We start from the raw sequence: 21,110 nt of genomic DNA, 5'->3' as shown, positions 1-21,110 counted from the left end.
CCAGTCACACACACTAAATGCCCTCTGCAGTGGCCTAGCAAGTCACCCAGTAATATCAGTACCATCTTTCTCAGGGGCAGGCAATAAATGCCAACCTTACCAGCAATGCCCACAGCCCAAGAATGAAAAACATATTGTAGCTGGCTTTCTTATTACTGAGAGAATGGGACAGAAGAATGAAAAAAAATGATTATGCAGAAGATCATTCAGCCCCTTGCACCAATACTTTCTCTTTGAAAGAGCTAACCATCTGGTTCACTATTGTTATTTAGGGAAGAAAATCTGCCATCCTTAACCAGTCTGGCCAGATGTGGCTCCAGCCCCACAACAATATGGTTGATGCTTAACTGCCCTCTGTACTGGTGTTGCAAACCACTCAGTTGTATCAAGCCACCATGGAAAGGTCACATAAAAATCTGAATGCACCACTTGGCATCGACCAGGGTACAGGCACGATAAAAACACCCCCTGTCCAATCAAAGCTACCAAAATCCTCCTCATTAATATCTGGGGATTTGCATAAAATTGGGACGGCTATTCCACAGACTACAAGCAACAGCCACTCACTGAATCGTACAGCTAGTGTCCCAAAAACCATAATCACAATCCCACTGGACAGACCCAATAGAGGTGGTGGCATATAGTTGGGAGGGAATGGCCCTGGGTTTCCTCAACATTGACTCTGGACCCCATTAAGTCTCATGGTTTCACGTCAAATGTGGGCAAACAAACCTGCGGATTATCATGCACTGCTTTCCCTCTGCTGGTGTATCAGTACACCTCCAGTTTGAAACATCACTTGGAAGAAGTACTGAGGGCAGCAAGGGCACAAAATATACCCTTGGTGGGCAGACTTCAATGTTCATCATCAATAGAGGTTGAGTAGCACCACTACTAACTGACCTGGCTGAGTCCTGAAGGACACATGCGCCAGATGGGCCTGCTGCAGATGGTGAAAGAACCAACATAAGGGAAAAACCTATTTGACCTTATTCTCACTAATCAACCTTCACAGACACACCTATCCATGAAAGTATTGATAGGAGTTACATTCAAACAGTCCTGTGGAGACAAAGTTCTGTCTTCACACTGAGGGCACCCTCCATCACGTTCTGTGACATTACCACAGTGTTAAACGGGATAAACTCAGAACAGTTCTTGCAATTCAAGACTGGGGGATCTGTGAGGTATTGTGGGCCATCATCAGCAGCAGAATTGTATTCCACCACAATCTGTAACCTCACGGACCATCATATCCATCACTCTGCCATTACTGCAAACCAGGTTATCATATCATTCCTGGCTCAAAGAGTGTAGAAGAGCATTTCAGCAGCAGCATCACGTTTAGGTGACAGCATACGTTGCCTGGAAGACTGTAATAATCAAGAGTGCGCTTACGTACATAAATGACCACAGGTGCATTGATTTATCAGGATGTTGCTTTGTGGGAACATCACATACTTGCCAACTGGCAAGCACAATATGTTATGTAACACTGCACGTGAGCCTTAGCTGTATAGACCAGCAGAAGAATGAGAGTCATTTTAGTACAATTGCCCATCAATATTACGGATCAAAAATTCAGCCTTATCATTGGTGCCAGAACACAGGTTGGCTGTCAACTGAACCTTGACAGAGTGTTCAAGGATGTGCACTCAGGCCACAAGTATTAAGGAAACTGGAAAAACTGCATCCTGTTAATGCCTTTGGGTCTGCAAAGCAGCAAAAGTACCGGAATGCGCTCATATAACCGACTTCCCAGCTCTTGACAGCAGCTAAGAAGCATCATTCCATGGGTGTTTTTAACCATTAAGGGATAGGCTATCGTGTCAGAATTTCCCATTCTCCAAATCCAAGTGTTTCATTTCTTCATGTGCAAAAAACAATAATTTCAACTCATTCCGTGGCTCGAACCATCCCATGTATTAACAAGTTGAGAGTTACCTGATCATTATAATAAATGAGACAGAAATTCCTCCAGGGTCAGAAGGACTCACTATCCATGATGTTTATACAATGCACATTGTACTTAGATGGATCTCTGGAATCACTTGGATAAATACAGAACTTGCTTCTGCCATGTTAAGCTGAGCCTTGAATTGCTTTTACAATTAAGAGACTAAGGCATCAGCCTTGGCTCATTTAGTAGAACTGTTAACCTCGAGTCAGAAGTGATAGTTTCAAGCTCTACTCGAGAGACCTAGGCACATAATCTAGACAGGCAGCATTGAGGTAGTGTTGCTCTGTTGTCTTTTGGATGAGATTTTACACTGAGGCTCCATCTACCCTTGCAGGTAGACCTAAACAATCTATTTCAAAGAAGGGAAGGGAGTTCTTCCCAGTGTTCTGGCCAATATTTCTCCCTGAATCAATATAATTAAATAGTGAATCTCCTGCCAACACAATGTTTTAAATTTATTTATTAGTCACAAGTGGGCTTACATTAACACTGTAATGAAGTTCCTGTGAAATTCCCCTGGTTGCCACACTCCGGCACCTGATCGGGTCACTGCACCTAACCAGCACATCTTTCAGACAGTGGGAGGAAACCGGAGCACCCGGAGGAAATCCATGCAGATACAGGGAGAATGTGCAAACTCCACACAGACAGTGACCCAAGCTGGGAATTGAACCCGGGTCCCTGGCACTGTGAGGCAGCAGTGCTAACCACTGTGCCAACGTGCTGCCCTAATGTGGCCACGCAAATAGCCACCCTTTTGAGCCTGCGCACTGGTCTGCACCAGATGAGGCAATATAGTCGAACACTCACTTCTGTTATTTGGAGAGTGAAACAGAGTTTAGAAACACTGACCAACATAACTGCAGTAAAATATCCCACAAGGAAAAGATTTGATTTCCTGTCTGCTGGGTGGCACAGTGGCTAGCACTGCTGCCTCACAGCACCAGGGACCTGGATTCAATTCTGTCCTTGAGTCACCATCTGTGTGGATTTTGCACGTTCTCCCCATGTCTGCGTGGGTTTCCTCTGGGTGCTCTGGTTTCCTCCCACAGTCCAAAGATGTGCAGGTTAGGTGGATTGGCCATGCTAAATTGCCCCTTAGTGTCAGGGGGATTAGCAGGGTAAATAAGTGGGGTTATGGGGATAGGGCCTGGGTGGGATTGTTGTCAGTGCAGACTCGATAGACCAAATGGTCTGCTTCTGTACTATAGGGATTCTAAATCCCCTTCTCTTCTAATCCCCTACAAAAGGAGTATCCAAAATCCTTCATTGTCAGTCCAGGATAGAAATTCACAACATTAAATTCTTCCGCTGCCAGTGATAACCATGCACGTGTCCTACTGCACACTGCCCCTATACATATGCTGATTAACCTGGGCCTGTCGTCCGCAGGCCGTTGGCAGTGGACATAGCCATAATTAAAACATATTATCTGATCATTATCACATTACAAGCTGTAGGAACTCAATAAGTGCAAATTGGTTGCTGTGTTTCCTACATTATAACACTTGAAAAGTACAGCAGCAGCTCTAAAGTGCTTTGGGATATCCTGAGGTTGTAAATGGTGCTATTGAAATGCAAGTCTTTTTCAGAAAGTATCTGCCCACCTCAAAATCAAGAGACTGACACTAATCTCAAACAGAACCACAACTTCAGCATCATAGTGGACAACTACTAGTGACCAACCTGGAAGGCAACCTAATTGAAGAGTCTGCATGACCAACTAGAGCTGAAGTTGTTTCAGATCCACTCAGATACATGACAGACTTCCAATATGCAGGTAACGTACTGACTGCTTGCCACAAGTAGAAACGGTAATTTTAACAAAAAGAATATGGTTGTCCTACTTAGGGATTTTCTAGCAAGGGTTTAACACAGCAGCTACTGGTCACTTTTGACATGAAAACTCCAATTAAATCCATTTGAAATTTTAAGATTAATTCTCAGGATTTTATTGATTGCTTGCAAAGGCCGGCATTTATTCATAAATCATGGAATCCCTACAGTACAGAAATAGGCCATTCAGTCCATCGAGTCTGCACCAACAACAATCCCACCCAGGCTCTTTCCCTACAACCCCACACATTTACCCCACTAATCCCTCTAACCTACGCATCTCGGGACACTAAGGGACAATTGAGCATGGCCAATCAACCTAACCCACACATCTTTGGACTATGGGAGGAAACCGGAGCACCCAGAAGAAACTCATGCAGACACAGGGAGAATGTGCAAACTACACACAGACAGTGACCCAAGCCAGGAATCGAACATAGGTCCCTGGAGCTGCGAGGCAGCAGTGCTAACCACTGTGCCACCATGTCACCCCCAATAATACTAATCCCCATTTAATCTTGAGAAAATGGTGGGGACCCATTGTCTTGAACCGTAGCAGTCTGTGTGATGAAGGTACACACATTATGCTGTTAGGTAGACGGGGTCCAGGATTCTGACCTAGCAGTGCTGAAGAGATGGCAAGGTATGTCAAAATTTGGATTGCCTATGACTTGGAGGCAACTTGCAGATGAAGGTGTTTCCATACAACCACAGCCATTACACTTCTGGCTGGTAGAGGTCACAGGATTTGGAAAAGATATTGCTGGTGCACAAGATGATGTGGGAATGGATCCTTAAACAAGTAAGGGCTTGATTCTGTTTCCCATTTGATCATGGCTGATTTGTACCATAACCCCATTTACCCGCTTCTACTCCATATCACTTGACACTGTTACCTGACATAATCCATCACTCTCTGTCTTGCAAATTTCAATTGACCTCCAGACTCTGCAGGAATGTTGGCCCGGATGCCAGAATTTACTGCCCTTATACAGGTTGGGGGGGGTTTTACATGCCATCCAAAGGACAGCATCTCTAACAGTGCAGCACTGAGTTCTGCATTGGAATATCGACTGAGATTGTAATCTCAAGTCCACAGTCTTCTGACTCAAGAGGTGAGAATGAAACCAAATGAACCAAGATAGCCAAGAAACGTGAAGGGCAAGAATGGCAGCTCAACATTCCTAGTTACAGGATGGAGAAGGGGGATGAAAAAGGATGGGATTCACAATACTGGTTAAAGAAACAATCATAGCTGAGAGGAGGAGTGATATAAAGAAGCATCAATTGAAGCCATATGGGCTGAACTAAGGAATCAAAAATGAGCAATTACACTGCTGGAAGTAAACTATAAAACCCAAACAGCCAGAGGGTGACAGAAGATAAAATAAATATGTAGGCAAAATGCTGAGAAGTGTAGAAACACAAGAGCAGTAATTGTAGGGGATTTCAACAACCCTAATACTGACTGCAGTGAATTCAGTGTAAAAAATACAGACAATACAATTACTAAAATACGTCCAGGACAACCTTTTCCGAGCCAATTATATAGCAAACCCAACAAAAGAAAGGCAGTTCAGGACTCTGGTTTAGGGAAAGAATCTGGACAAGTGAAAGGGATATCAGTAGGTGAAGATTTTAGTAAGGATTATCATCATTCAGTTAGACTTACAGAAGTTATGAAAAGAGATAAAGATAGATCAACAGTGAAAGTTTTAAGTTGGGGGAAGGCCAGTTTTACTAAGCCGAGGTGTGATTCGGCAGAAGACGACTGGGAGCAACTACTTGGAAGGTAAATCAGTGTCAGAGCAATGGGGAGGCATTCAGTGGGGAAATAGAGAGGGTTGAAAACTAATTACATTCCCACAAAGAAAAAGGGTGGGACTCACAAATCTAAGACGTTCCTGGATGTCAAGGAGGATTAGAGAGTAGGATAAGGCAAAAAAGCAAATGTATTTCAGATGCCAATAACTCTGTGCAGCAGAAAGCCTAGATAAGTCTATATTGGCAAACAAAATTAAGGAGAACGCAAAGCTGTTTAGTAAGTACATAAAGAGCAAGAGAATAGCAATGGAAAGTGTCAGGCAAATTAGAGACCATAAAGGCAACTTGTTTGTTGAGGTGGAAGACATGAGCATAGTTCTTAATGAATACTTTGCCCCTGATTTCTCAGAGAAGGAGGAAGCACACATTGTAGCTAATGAGGATTACTGCAAGATATTGGATAGGATAAACAGAATGAGGGAGGTAATACTAAAGAATTTTAACACCCTTGAAAGTGGATAAATTACCAGGCCCTGGTGAAATGTAACCCAGGCTAAGGGAAGCAAGGGAAGAAATAGTGAAGGTCTGACCATCATTTTCCAATTTTCTCTGGCCACAGGTATGATGCTGGAAGACTAGAAGTCTGCTAACATTGTTTAAAAAGGGGAAAAGGGTCACCCGAGTAATTACAGGACAATCAACCGAAGCTTGGTAATAGGAAAATTATTGGAACAAATTCAGAGACACAATATAAGTCATTTAGAGAGAAACAAACTAATCAAGGACAATGAGTATGGATTTGTAAACGGAAGGCCATGCCTGACTGAATTAACTAAAGTTTCTGAGGAGGAAACAAGGATGGCCACTGAGAGTAGCTCATTTGATGTAATCCATATGGATTTTAGCCAGGCTTTTGGCAAGGTACTATATGGCAGACAAATCAGAAAATTAAAAGCTCATGAGATGCAAGAGATAGTAGTAGCTTGGATCTAAAATTGGTTAAGTGGCAGGGAGCAAAAGGTTATGGATGACAGGTGCTTTTGTGATTGGAAAGCTGTTTTCAATGGGGTTCCCACAGGGTTCCGTACTGGGCCTTTGTTGTTCGTGGTTATATATTTAAAGTTTATTTATTAGTGCCACTAGTAGGCTTACATTAACACTGCAATAAAGTTACTGTGAAAATTCCCTGGTCACCACACTCTGGCACCTGTTCGAGTACACGGAGGGAGAATTTAAAATGGCCAATGCACCTAACCAGCACATCTCCATGAATTAAACTTACACGATTAAGAAGCTTGCAGATGGCATGTGTTTGATCATGAGGAAGAAACTGTAGACTGAAAGAAGAGATCAATGGACTGGTCAAGTGGGCAGCAACATGACAAATGGAATTCAATCCAGAGAAATGTGAGGTAATTCATTTGAGGATAAACAATGAAAGGGAATATACAATACTTGATTGGATACTGAGAAGTGTAGAGGAGCAGATAGACCTTAGAGCACAAGTCCATAATAGATCATTGCAAGTAGCAGAAAATGTAGATAAGGTGGTCAACAAGATATCTACAAGACTCTCCTTTATTGGCTAAGGCTTGGAGTTTAAAAGCAAGGGGGTTATGCTAGAAATGTATATAACACTGATTCCTCTGCAGCTGGGGTGCTGCGGACAGTTCTGGTCACTGCATAACAGGAAATATGTCATCGCACTATAGTGAGGGTGCAGAGAAGATTTACAAGGATATTGCCAGAATTGGAGAATTTTGACTATGGGGAAAGATTGGATAATTGGATTCTTTCCTTTGGAACAGAAAGAGGCGAAGGGGAGATTTAACTGAGGCGTATAAAATTACAAGGGACCTAGATAGAGTGAATAGGAAAGATCTATTTAAATTGGGTGGGAGGATGACCTGTGAGGCAGATACAGAGATACTTTAGTGTGATTTGGAAAAGCTGAATGAGTGGGCAAATGCATGGTAGGTGCAGTATCATGTGGATAAGTGTGAGGTTAACCACTTTGGTGGCAAAAACAGGAAAGCAGATTGTTATTTGAATGGCTGTGGATTGAGAGGGGGAAACGGGCAAAGAGACCTGGGTGTCCTCATATACTAGTCGCTGAAGGCAAGCATGCAGATGCAGCAGGTGGTAAAGAAGGCAAATGATATGTTGGTCTCCATCGTGAGAGGATTCGAGTACAGGAGAAGTGAGCTGCAATTATACAGGATCTTGATGAGTCCACATCTGGAAAGCTGTGTGCAGTTTGGTGTCCTTATCTGTGGAAGGATGTTCTTGCTATAAAGAAAGTGCAACAAAGGTTTACCAGACTGATTCCGGGGATGGCAGGGCTGACATATGAGGAGAGATTGAGTCAGCTAGGATTATATTCATTGGGGTTCAGAAGAATGAGGGGAAATCTCATAGAAACCTATAAAACTCAGGATGTTTTCAATGATGGGGGACTCCAAAACCAGGGGTCATAGTCTAACGATCAGGAGTAAATCTTTTAGGACTGAGATGAGGAGAAATATCTTCACCCAGAGAATGGTAAGCCTGGGGTTGGGGGGGGGGGGTGGGGGGGTGGCAGTTCTCCCCCAAAAATTCTAAGTGTTGAATTTGCATAAAAGCTGGAGTAAATCCTGCTGGTTTTTTCAGCGGGAGTTTCAAAATGAATCTCCCGCACTCTGCGCACTGCAGAGTGCCTCAGCGTGAATCACGCCGAAATTCAGTGGGCGGGGATTATTCCCGCTGGAGAGGCTGGCAGCATAGCGCTGAGCGAGCCACTGCACATGTGTCGATCTGTCAGCGCCGAGATTGGCGTATGTACATTCGCCCCGCACTGCCAGCCTCTCGATCACTGGCCAGCCCCGCAACCCCCACATCATTCCCAGCACCCCCTGGCCCGATCACTAGCCCCCTTCAAACATGCCCAGGTCAGTCCCGACAACCCCTTGCCCCCCCCGGCCTCCAGCCTGCTTTGATGTTTCCCTCTCCTGGATCTCCAGATTCCCCACCACCCCCCAACCCCCCCCCCCCCGATGCACCCCCACCTCCGGCAGCCCCCCCCCCGATCACTGGCCTCCCTTCTTCTGTCGCTCAGCCCAAATGCAGAGTGGCAGTGGGACCCCCCACCCCCGCCTACATTTGGTCCCGCCCCCTGGGCAATGGCACTTTGCCCCTTGGGTAGTTCCAGGGGGCACAGGCTGGCACTGCCAAGGTGGCAATGTCCAGAGGCACCCCGCCTGGCGCCCGACACTCTGAGGAGGCCTCGATTACACCTTTGACTCCAGCGGGGTCGCAAGTAGGAAGCGATACTAAACTCTGTTGGAGTGAAACACTGGGGGAGGGGCAGCGGCAGCAGCAGAGGCTAGTGAGCCCGGAGATTTCAGTCTTGGGCCCGCTAATGATATTTAAAAGAGATTTATATGAACAATTACATAATTTCTGGCGTGGAGCTGTCTGCGTGGAGAATTGCGGAGGCCGTGGCGCCCAGCGGGGAGCCCCAAAATGGCTTCTGCTCGAGTCTCTTAAAGTGTGCACAGGATGCAGAGAGTCTGCAAAGGGATATAGATAGTCGAAGTGAGTGGGCGAGGGTCTGGCAGATGTAGTACAATGTTGGTAAATGTGAGGTCATCCATTTTGGTAGGAACAACAGCAAAATGGATTATTTTTTAAATGGTAAAAAATTGCAGCATGCTGCAGTGCAGAGGGACCTGGGTGTCCTTGTGCAAGAATCACAAGGAGTTGGTTTGCAGGTGCAGCAGGTAATTAAGGCGGCAAATGGAATTTTGTCCTTCATTGCTAGAGGGATGGAGTTTAAAAACGAGGTTATGCTGCAGCTGTATAAGGTGCTGATGAGGCCACACCTGGAGTAGTGTGTATGGTTATGGTGAACAGGCAGGGAAGTGGAGCTGAGTCCATGAAAAGATCAGCCATGATCTTATTGAATGGTGGAGCAGGCTCGAGGGGCCAGATGGCCTACTCCTGCTCCTAGTTCTTATGTTCTTATGTCTCCCGGCCTGCTGCAAAAGTAGCGCAGTGGGATGGGAGAATCGCCCCCTGTATGTTTTCAAGAAGGAAATAGATATAGCTCTTGGAGCAAAAGGATATGGTGGAAAGGCGAGATTAGGCTATTGAGTTGGATGATCAGCCATGATCATATTGAATGGTGGAGCAGGCTCGAAGGGCCTACTCCTGCTGTTATTTTCTATGTTTCTATTAGCAGAGAAGTCAAAACCAGGGGCTAGAGATTCAAAGTAATTAGTACAAAGATTAGAGGGAAAATTCATCCAGAGGGTGGAGGAGTCCTGGAACTTGTGCCTGAAAGAATAATAGAAGCAGCAACTTTCATCACATTGAAAAACTTGGATTTTCACTGTAACCTACGGGGTTATGGGCCAAGAGCTGGAAGATGGGATGAGACTGGATACTTTTTTAGGCTAACATGGACATGATGGGCTGAATGGCTTCATTCAGTGCCATAATTCTATGCTTCTACTATGTTTCTAAAGGAGACCAATATCGTCAATAATGGGAGAGAGAGGATAGTGGACGTCAGCTCAGTTACCAGAATTATTAGGCAGTACCAAAATGCGCATTTTCTCCACCTCAAGGGCAACTCCTGAAGTTGATGCTCAATTTTCTTCACTATCAAGGGAAACCAGATCCGGTTCAGCTGGGTAGGTTCAGGCACAAGAAACAATGATTCTCATACAGTACTCTATGCAACTATAGGATCTTGTTTATCTATGGCAATTTGTGTTGTGCCTATTGAGCACCTTCCTTTGGCAATATTTCAGAGGCCAACATTTCCTTCCCTTTTTAACAAAATGCATGTTTTCGTGTCAACCTGATCATCCCTGCAACTGTTGCTGTCCTCTCATTCATGAGGCTAGAATCATACATCACAGAAGGAGGCCATTCGGTTCATTTACCTGTGCTAACTCTTTGAAAAAAACTTTCCAACTGGTAATATTTTTTCTTTTCAAATATTTATCGCGTTCCTTTTTTAAAATGACACCTGATTCTTCTTTCCCATCTGTTCAGGCAGTAAGTTTCAGGTTATCATAACTTGCTGCATTAAAAAAAAACCTCTCATGTCCCTTCCATTTATTTTGCTAATTATCTTATTTGTGTTCTCTGGTTATCGACCGACCTACCAGTGGAAACAGTTTCTACTCTATCAAAATCCTTCAGGTTAGACTGTCTTATGCTTTGCTCATCCAATGGGAAAAGCTGGAAACAACTCCAGTGTTTGGACTAACGGTCTACTAGAGGAAGAAAACTTTAATCAACAATACAGAACAAAGATTCTCAACCCAAGCTGAAGGGATCAGCAAGAGTGAAACAACTAATGTTTGTGATGGGATGGGATATGAGAATTGGAAGTAAAATTGCTTATAGCACAGGAGCGAGTTTACTGATATCTATCTTGAGGGAGCTCGTTTTGTGAAAGGTTCCTTGCTTCAGGCTGCTCTAGCTTTCAAATATGCATCTATCCCAGAACAATTACCTATTCTTTTCTCAGTTCACGCATGGCTTGCTTTTCTCAATTTGGCGCTGATTGAAAGCCAGATGCTTCCTTTCCTTCACCCCTCCCAAACTCCTGTTCCGTACTGCAACCCTGATTTATGTCACAGCAAATGGCTGCCTCAGTCAAACACAAAGCAGGGGCCGGGGGGTGGGGGGCAGGGTGAGTCTCAGTTCCCTCCCAATCATGGCAATTGCGTTTGGAGAGCGAGTAACAATGAAGAGAGCGATGACCAAGAGAAAACAAAAAAAAAACACCTCCCCTAATCAATCACCATGAGTGAACATGACAGTAGATGAATTGGCCCAGACAAAACAATTATGAAGATTGAAACACTTATGGGGAGCTCCATGTTAAGTAAAAGGGATCAAGGGAAGTGCAATCTATTCAGACCCTGTAGATGTATTTAGAATAATAACCGTCATCGTAAGATGCTCAGCTGCTTCCTTTTCCTCGCCATATGTTATCACAAGACATCACTCGCTTGTTTCCCATCTGACTCACAGAAAGAGAGCAGATAGAGTCACATAGCAGGAAAGACTACACTGATACACCAAAGGAATGCAGCAAGATAAACAGCTTGGCAGAATAAATAGTAAACATCCTAGTTTCCTCATCTATAAAGAGGCATGGAATTGCAGTCAAAAGCATGATCTCGAATTAAAAAAGAGAAAATGAAAAAAAGTTGAAGATTTTTTCCCTACAGTGCAGAAGGAGGCCATTCAGCCCTTTGTGCCTGCACTAACAACAATACCACCCAGGCCCTACCCCCATAACACGTATTTATCCTGCTAATCTCCCTGACACTGAGGGGAAATTTACAATGGCCAATCCACTTAACCGGCACATCTTTGGACTGTGGGAGGAAACCACAGAACCCAGAGGAAACCCACGCAGACACGGGGAGAACATGCAAACTCCACACAGTCACCCGAGGCTGGAATTGAATCCAGGTCCCTGGTCCTGTGAGGCAGCAGTGCTAACCACTGTGCCACCCAAATTCCTTCAGCTGCCATGGTGGGATTTGAATCCATGCCCTCAAAGCATTAGTCTGGCCCTTTTGATCACAAGTCCAGTGATATTACCACTACACCACCATCACCTTTTTAAAAGGCAAAGAAATATTTGCACTCAAACAGCAACTTCCACAATCTCGGGACATCCTAAAGTGCTTTACATCCAGTGATGATGTTTTGAAATGTAGTGACAGTTGCAGTGTAGGGGACACAGCCATTTTGCACACAGCAAGATCCCAATAGCAGCACTGTGACAAATAAGATACTTTGTTCTTGTTAAATGTACAAAAGCAAAATTCTGCAGATGCTGGAAATCTGAAATTTAAAAAAAACACAGAAAATGCTGGAAACACTCGGCAGATATGGCAACATCAATGGAAAGAGAGAAACAGAATAAAGCCCGCAACATTTAATGAGAATCTGTCTTAAGAGGTCACTGAAGGATATTTTTTGGTCAGAAGAATGGGGACAAATTTTGGGCGGCACGGTAGCATAGTGGTTAGCACTGCTGCTTCACAGCTCCAGGGTCCCGGGTTCGATTCCCGGCTCGGGTCACTGTGTGTGTGGAGTTTGCACATTCTCCTCGTGTCTGCGTGGGTTTCCTCCGGGTGCTCCGGTTTCCTCCCACAGTCCAAAGATGTGCGGGTTAGGTTGATTGGCCAGGTTAAAAAATTGCACCTTAGAGTCCTGGGATGTGTAGGTTAGAGGGATTAGTGGGTAAAATATGTGGGGGTAGGGCCTGGGTGGGATTGTGGTCGGTGCAGACTCGATGGGCCGAATGGCCTCCTTCTGCACTGTAGGGTTTCTATGATTTCTAAATTTTAACTTCCTCAAAATAGCGCTACAGGACTTTTTTAACACCTAAGTGAGAGAGTGGGCCCGGCCTCAGTTTAACCTCTCATCCAAACAGTATAACCTCTCAGTACCCCACTGCGAAAATCAGCCAAAATGTTATATCCAAGTCTAAGAAGTGGGACGCAAATCCACAACGCTCTGAGTCACAGTAGAATGGTCAAATCCATTGGGTAATATTTAGAGGTGCACAAAGTTCACTGATTGCAATTGGATTATTTAACTGGAGATTGTACAATTAAGAGGGGGTGATGTGAGGCGTGGAGAAAGTTTGGACCATGTGTTCGCTTCCAGCTCCTGATCCCAACCATGCAACAGTAGGGAACATGGAATTAGACTGTACAGGTTGACATGCCTGAGGGGACAACACTCCAAATCAGAAGGTACAAAATTGATAGAAATGTTTTCCAAGACTGCACTTTCATCCACTATAGAAACATAGAAAATAGGAGTAGGCCATTCGGCCCTCTGAGTCTGTTCCGTCATTCATTTTGACCATTTTTATCCTGATCCCGCCTTCCCCCATATCCCTTGATCCCTTTAGCCCCAAGAGCTATATCTAATTTCTTCTTGAGTGACCCCATTACACCTTCAGATTCGCTGTGATCACAGGCTGACCGGTCTTTTGCCTGCTTTTTCCCTCCTGCCTTCTCCCCCACCATATAAAACAGACACATGGCCATTTGGCTGCCTTGGCCTTTCTGAAATGCACGTTGTACCTCTCAGTGTTAGTCTTAATGTTTCCTTTCTTTTAACCTATTGTATTTTGGTTGATGCATGACTTCCTTGTTGTTGGTTACCTCCGATCTTTTTAAGTTACAAGAGCAGTTCATGAGGACATGAGACTGGGAGGTACAATCACATCTCACACGTAGAGGCTGCCCAGAGATGTACATTTACTGGTCGAGATAAAAGACACAAGAACTTGCATTTATGTAGCACCTTTTGTGATGTTTCAAAGAGCTTCACAGGCACAGAAGCACTTTTGAAGTGTAGTCACTGTTGTAAAGTTTGATACGCAGCAATCAATTTGTGTACACAAGCTCCGACAAACTGCAGTGCAAGCAATGACTAGATATCTCAAGGTATAGGGAGAAATATTGTGGAGGGCAGTGGGGAACTCTTTTTCTCCTGTTTGAAATGTAGTCATGGGACCTTTCACAGCCACCAAGAGAGGGTAGATGGGACCTTTCTTTGATGTCTTATTTGAAAGGCAACAGCTGGAATCTTCCAGATCCCCCCACAGCTGTGGGTGATCTGAAAAGTCAGTTCCTCGCTGCTTAAAATAATAGTGGAAAAATGCGCTCTTGCTTGTTATGGCATGTTGCCATTCCCATCAGCGATCAACGAGAACCTATTTTGCATCCCATTAATGGCATGCAGATAACCAAAGGTCTGACCAAAATTGCACTCCCCACCTGCCCAATCATCTGCCTGCCTCACCTGCGGGATTGCCGGATCAACGTGGTGTATAAAAGGACATAAAAAAAGGCCTGGGGGAAAACTTGTGGAGATTGGGATAGAGGCCTCCAATGACTGTGGAGTCACAGAAATCACAGGCTTGAGAACTGTGCCTGGCAAATAAAACATACCAGACCTCATTAAAAGTGCAAGTGGACTATATTTATTAAAGTATCAGAAGATTAACAATCACAGTGCACCATGCAACCACATATGAAATCAAAACTTAAACTTTTGTTTCCTACTGCTTCTTCTAGATGCCTCCCTGACATCCACAGCAGGGGTGGACGATAGCCTGCTGATCAGTTTACCCTGTTCATAGAATGCCTACAGTGCAGAAGAGGCCATGTTGCCCATCGAGTCTGCACAGCCTCTTTGACAGAGCATCTTATCCAGACCCTCTCCCATCTCTGTAGCACCACACATTTACCATGGCTCATCCATCTAACCTACACATCTTGGGACACTAAAGGGCAATTTAGTATGGCCAATTCACTTAACCTGCACATCTCTGGACTGTGGGAGGAAACTGGAGCACCCGAGGGAACCCACGCAGATTGTTGTCTTGGGTGACCTTGCCAGCCATCCTCTGGAGCTTGGAGGCTCGAGGGCCCTGGCTTACTTTGGCTGTCTTACTGTGGGGCAGCTACTTCCTCTAAGGTCACAGAGGTCGATGCTGAAGGGTCCATAGGCAAAGGGGAATTCTGAAGGACTGCACATCCTTAGAGATCCCTGAGTGGAGGAATTGCTTCCTACCCATGGAAGCCTTGCTGCATGCTCAGGTCAGAACTACTTCATTAGAGATCTTCTCCATCTCATGTGCCACTCTATTGAGGATCTCTGCCTGATGTCCCCCCCCACCCTTGCTGCCTCTCAGCATCTTTGCACGGCCATTTCCAGAGGCTTGTTTTCAGACTCAGACGTGACAAATACTTCTTCCCCAGCAGTCCTCCAAGTGCTGGGGAGTTTGGCTGACCCTGTCTCCTCCTGCTGTGGATTCTCCACCTGCAGACTAGATGAACCGCATTGGGATTGTGAGGCATCATCTTATCACATTACCACTGAGGCCCATGTCCCTTCTACCATCCAGTGAGGTGAGGTTTCACTTACCCTGGCGGAACCAATGAGGTCAATCATGCATTTCCTGCACTGCGGGGTTGTCCTCTGGGAGACACCTAGGGCACTGACCACTCGAGACTTTTTTCCACACCCCATGTCCCTGGAAACTTCCTCTCACTTCAGGTTAGTCTTTTGGCATGCCCTCCTCCTTCCATCTTCTAGAAAGGGCACTCGTCCTGGCCTCCACTTAATTCAGCAGGACTTCTAGAGAGGCGTCACTGAATCTGGGGCCTGATGTCCCTAGGATTGGTGGGCCATTTCCTCCTTGGTAAGTTGATGGTGCGGGGGGGAGGGACGGCCGCGGGGGGGCGGTGCGAGAGGGCGGATGGTTCATGATTGTGTATTTTGCAGCGTTAGGGTGAGAGATTCTGTTTGGCAGTTTGAAGTTCTGCCTGAGGTGAAAGTGTTCCTAGTCTCAGCTAACATGCTGGAACATGGTAGGTAAGTTGATGCCCGGGCGTCTTTTAAATCTGGCACCCAGATATGATGGTGAAGTGTGCGTCACCCTGCCCGCCCTGCCGTGCAAAACCCCGACGACATAAAATGTCGCATTATACTGCGCAAATTCCCAGCCTCTTTGGTGGGAAACTTGCCTGGCTCCCGCCTCGGCCACAGAACTTAGTCCCTGAATGGAAAATGATGAAGGAGCTGCGCTCCAAAAGCTCGTACTACCAAATGAACCTGTTGGACTTTAACCTGGTGTTGTGAGACTTCTTACTATGCCTAACCCAGAGTGAGAGAGTGCTACCACTCAGCAATGTCAAATTATCCTATTAGATTGTGTCAGAAGAGTAATCTCTGTTTCACAACAGAAGCTGTCAGAAGGCTGATCCACAGACAGTCTCAGCTAATTAGAACAAGGCCTAAGTTTTGTGTGAAAGCCACATTAAATCAGTCAGTCTGCAATGTGATATGATCAAGGTGGACTTGACAATATAGTCATCATCTTTCCTCTGCTAAACAAGTACTGGAATGGCATGGCATAGCAAGGCAAGACAAGTTTATGGAGAGACAGGTATGGTAGGTCATCTGGATAGTACTTGTCCAACCATCTGGGCACATCACAATAATGCCATGGTCAATGTGAATGGAAAGCATGCTGATGATCTCCAAGTCCTGTCACGCTGTAGCACCAAAATTCGTTCAATGACAGAAAAACATGACACATTTTCATCGAGCGTGTGGAATAAAATATACACAACACATCAGTGGTTCCACAATTAACTAAAGCTGTTTATGTACCAGTACAATTAAACAAATAACACATCATGTTGCAGCCCAGCACGTTACCTGAGACTGGAAACACTTTCGCCTCAGGCAGAACTTCAAACTGCCAAACAGATTCTCTCACCCTAACGCTGCAAAATACATGATCACGAACCGTCCGCCCCCTCCCCCCGCATCGCCCCACACGACCATCCCCCCTCGCAACCCCCCCCCCCCCCCCGCCCCCACACCGCCCCATGCGGCTGCCACCCCCCTCCCTCACACTGCCCCATGTGGCTGCCACCTCCCGCCCCCCCAACCCTCACACTGCGTCTGAAACAAAAACAGAAAATGCTGGGGAAACTCAGCAGGTCTGACAGCCTCTGTGGACTGAGAATAGAGCCAATGTATTGTCTGGATGACCCTTCGTCAGAGTTGAAAAGATTGGCCATTTTCACATTGCAGTTTGCGGGATCTTGCTGTGTGCAAATTGGCTGCCGCATTCCTATATTGTGACAGTAAGGACTCTTCATTGGCGATAAAGGACTTTGAGATGTCAGGAGGCTTATGAAAAGCTCTACAGAAATAAAAGTCTTTCTTTGTTCACCCTCACTACTAAACACACCATCACCAAATCTGACATCCTCGACACTGCCTGTCATCAATATACACAATCCTCATTTCAGGATTTGAGAGATAATTCTTTTGACAGAAAGTAGTTTAATAGCTATCATTTTTTTTCAGCAAGCTTTATTCTCAAGTTTAAACAGGGCGTTTTGACATGTTTTATGGAAGCTATTTCCCCAGAGACTAAATGATAAGCAATTTGTTATCTGTTTGCAGCAACTGAAAACACTTTATACCCTTCGAAGCTGAAAGGTTGCAAGAACAGTTTGTCTGATAAAGGGAAAGCTGGTAGACTTCTTACTGAAGAGGTCATATGCACTGCCTCACATAACCACATACATACAATTAGTTATTTACACAGCAATGCTTACAAGCCTATATTCCTACCCAGAGCAAACCTCATCCTCATGCCATGCCTTGATATACAGAAACTACTGGACCTCAAATGGCTCATTTTGGGTTCTTTTTAATTGAGATGCGAGTTGATCAAAGTGTGCCTCTAGTTGTAGAAATACAAATCAAATGCTGGAGAAGCTTCTGAAGATCAGAACCAGCTCCCGAGTGAGGTGGCAATGGACATTCCAGGAAAATGATTCACTTTGTCGTTGGCATATTTGCATTTATACAGTGCATTTCATGACCCCTGGATGTCCCAAAGCACTTTACAGCCAATACTTCTTAAGTGTCGGCAATGTTCGAATGCAGAAATGCAACAGCCAACTTGCACACAAGGCATTGGCCATGCTACATTCTCCCTCAGTGTACCCGAACAGGCGTCGCAGTGTGGCAACTAGGGGATTTTCACAGTAACTTCATTGCAGTGTGAATGTAAGTCTACTTGTGAATAATAAATAAAACCTTAACTTTAATTTTTAAAGACAGTAATGAAATGATGCCCAAATAATCTGTTCTGATGATGTTGATTGAGGGATAAATATTGACCAATACACAAGGGAAAACTTCCCTGTTCGCCTTCAAAGTCATGGGGTCTCTTACACACACCTTAAAGCCTCATCTGAAAAACAGCATCTCCAACAGTGCCACATTCCCTCAATACTGTACTGGAATTGCCGGTTTGCATTGTGTTCATGTTTCTTGGGAGAGGAACTTGAATCCACCACCCTCTGATTCTGAAGTAAGAGTGCTACCCACTGAGCCACAGATGACACCTAATACATAATTAAGACAAATTACGAGTGGGTTGGAATAGAAACCACATCTTAGAATCCAAGCCAATCAAAACAACACCTTTGGATTCATTAATATCCAGCTGGCTTTCTCGATTTGGATGGGATTTTATGTGCAAACAAAAATTGCTCTACAGTTCCCATGGTGACTCTTGGAGCAATTCCACCAAAAGTAGATCAACCCAGCTCATTTCAGTTTGTGGGATCTTGCTGGTACATTTGCCAACAGTCGGTGAAAGAGTCTTTTATAGTCCGTGTTCGACTAGAAATCTTAATTAAACTAACTCAGCAGGAGTGTGAGAACCAAGAGTGAATAATAGAAATGAATTCCAGGGTGCACAGAGAGACAGATAGCACTAGTGTAGAGAATAGCAGTTAATAGGTAGAGTAGGTGTAAGGGAGAAAGTAATGAAGTCTAAATCAGGGTTACTGTGTGAATGCATGGAGTATAGTGAATAACATTGGGAATTATAGGTGCAGATTGCAATGTGGTAATATGTTGTTGTGGCAATAACACAGACCTGGCTCAAGGAAGGGCAGGACCGGGTATTAAATATTCCTGGGTAGGTGGTGTTCTGGAAAGGAGCAGGGGTGGCGGTATTGGTTAAGGAAAGCACTGTAATGATGGAGGGAGAGAATGTTCCAGAGGGTTCAAAGACAGAATCAATTTGGCTAGAGCTAAGGAACAAAAGAGTGCATTAAAAATTGCTTGGTGTAGTTCATACACCATTAACTAGTGGGAAGGATGTGGAGGAAATCTGCAGGGAAACATATAGTAGTTATAATGGGGGACTTTAGTTCCCGAATGTAGACTGGGACAGTAGTAATGTAAAGGATGGAGAGGGGCAAACAGATTGTGTTCAGGCCAATTTTCTACAGCAGTAAGTGTCCAGTCCAACAAGAAAGGATGCACTGTTGGACCTGGCTTTAGAAACATAGAAAACTACAGCACAAAACAGGCCCTTCGGCCCCACAAGTTGTGCCGAACATATCCCTACCTTTTAGGCCTACCTATAACCCTCCATCCTATTAAGTCCCATGCACTCATCCAGGAGTCTCTTAAAAGACCCTAGTGAGTTTGCCTCCACCACCACTGACGGCAGCCGATTCCACTCACCCACCACCCTCTGTGTGAAAAACTTCCCCCTAACATCTCCCCTGTACCTATCCCCCAGCACCTTAAACCTGTGTCCTCTCGTAGCAGCCATTTCCACCCTGGGATAAAGCCTCAGAGTCCACCCGATCTATGCCTCTCAACATCTTATATACCTCTATTAGGTCTCCTCTCATCCTACGTCTCTCCAAGGAGAAAAGACCGAGCTCCCTCAGCCTATCCTCATAAGGCATGCCACTCAATCCAGGCAACATCCTTGTAAATCACCTCTGCACCCTTTCAATCTTTTCCACATCCTTCCTGTAATGAGGCGACCAGAACTGAGCACAGTACTCCAAGTGGGGTCTGACGGGGGTCTTATATAGCTGCATCATTATCCCCGGACTCCTAAACTCAATCCCTCGATTGATAAAGGCCAGCACACCATACGCCTTCTTAACCACCATTTTATGGAAATGAAGTGGACCAAGTAGATCAAGTGTCAGTGGGGAACATTACGAGCTGTTTTGTAATGTTTAGGATGATGGTAGAAAAGGGCAATCCAGAATTAGAATAATTAACTGGGGGAAAGTTGAGTTCAATGGGGCAGGAACAGACATGGACTGAAACAAGAGATTGGCAGGACACTCTGTAACTAATCAATTGGCTATCTTAAAAAAGGAAATGGTTTGGGCACAATCAAGGTATATTCCCTCAAAAGACAAAAGGTGGGGCAAACAAATCTGGAGCTCTCTGGATGAAAAAGGAGTTAAAAATTAAGAGGGAAAAGTATGTCAGGTGGAAAATATAACTGAGAACCAAGAGGAATACAGAAGGCTCAGAGGGGAGGTGAGAAGCGAAGAGGGATTATGAGAAAAGATTGGCAGCCAACATAAAGGGGAATCCCCAAGTCTTCCAATGGCATAGTAACATGGTAGTAAGAGGAGTAGGGCTGATTAGGGACCTAAAAGGAAATTTACACGGGCAGGCAGGGAGTATGGATGAGGTATTAAATGCATATGTTGCATATAGGGAGGCAATGGTATAGTGGTACTGTCACTTGTAGTAGCGTGGCCTTTTGGGTGGGGGGGGTGAGGGGTTTGAAATGCTACATGATCAGCAAGCACCCAAGGATGATCTCAGCAGGAAGCTGAGCCAATCAATAGGACGCATATCATGGGTTGAGGAGGGTCTCGCAGTTTGAGGCAGGGAGTTGGGTAGAGCGATCGCATTGTAATTTAGTCCGACTTTGTTGTATATATTATTCTTTAATTGGCAATAAAGCCTTTGTTGATCCAAGCCACATCGAGTCGCCCTCAATCTATTACATTGGCAAAGAGGCAAAACATCAAAGTCGTCAGGGGTCACAGTGTCAGAGTTACGAGGTGTGTTAAATGAGATTTGTGGTGGGAAATGGTTGTGGTGCAAAAGGCCCAGGTGCAATAGTACCCGCCAGTTTGAGAAT

Source organism: Mustelus asterias, chromosome 15, assembly GCF_964213995.1.
Source record: "Mustelus asterias chromosome 15, sMusAst1.hap1.1, whole genome shotgun sequence".
NCBI classification, from domain to species: domain Eukaryota; kingdom Metazoa; phylum Chordata; class Chondrichthyes; order Carcharhiniformes; family Triakidae; genus Mustelus; species Mustelus asterias.
Note: the sequence above shows the minus strand (reverse complement) of the source record.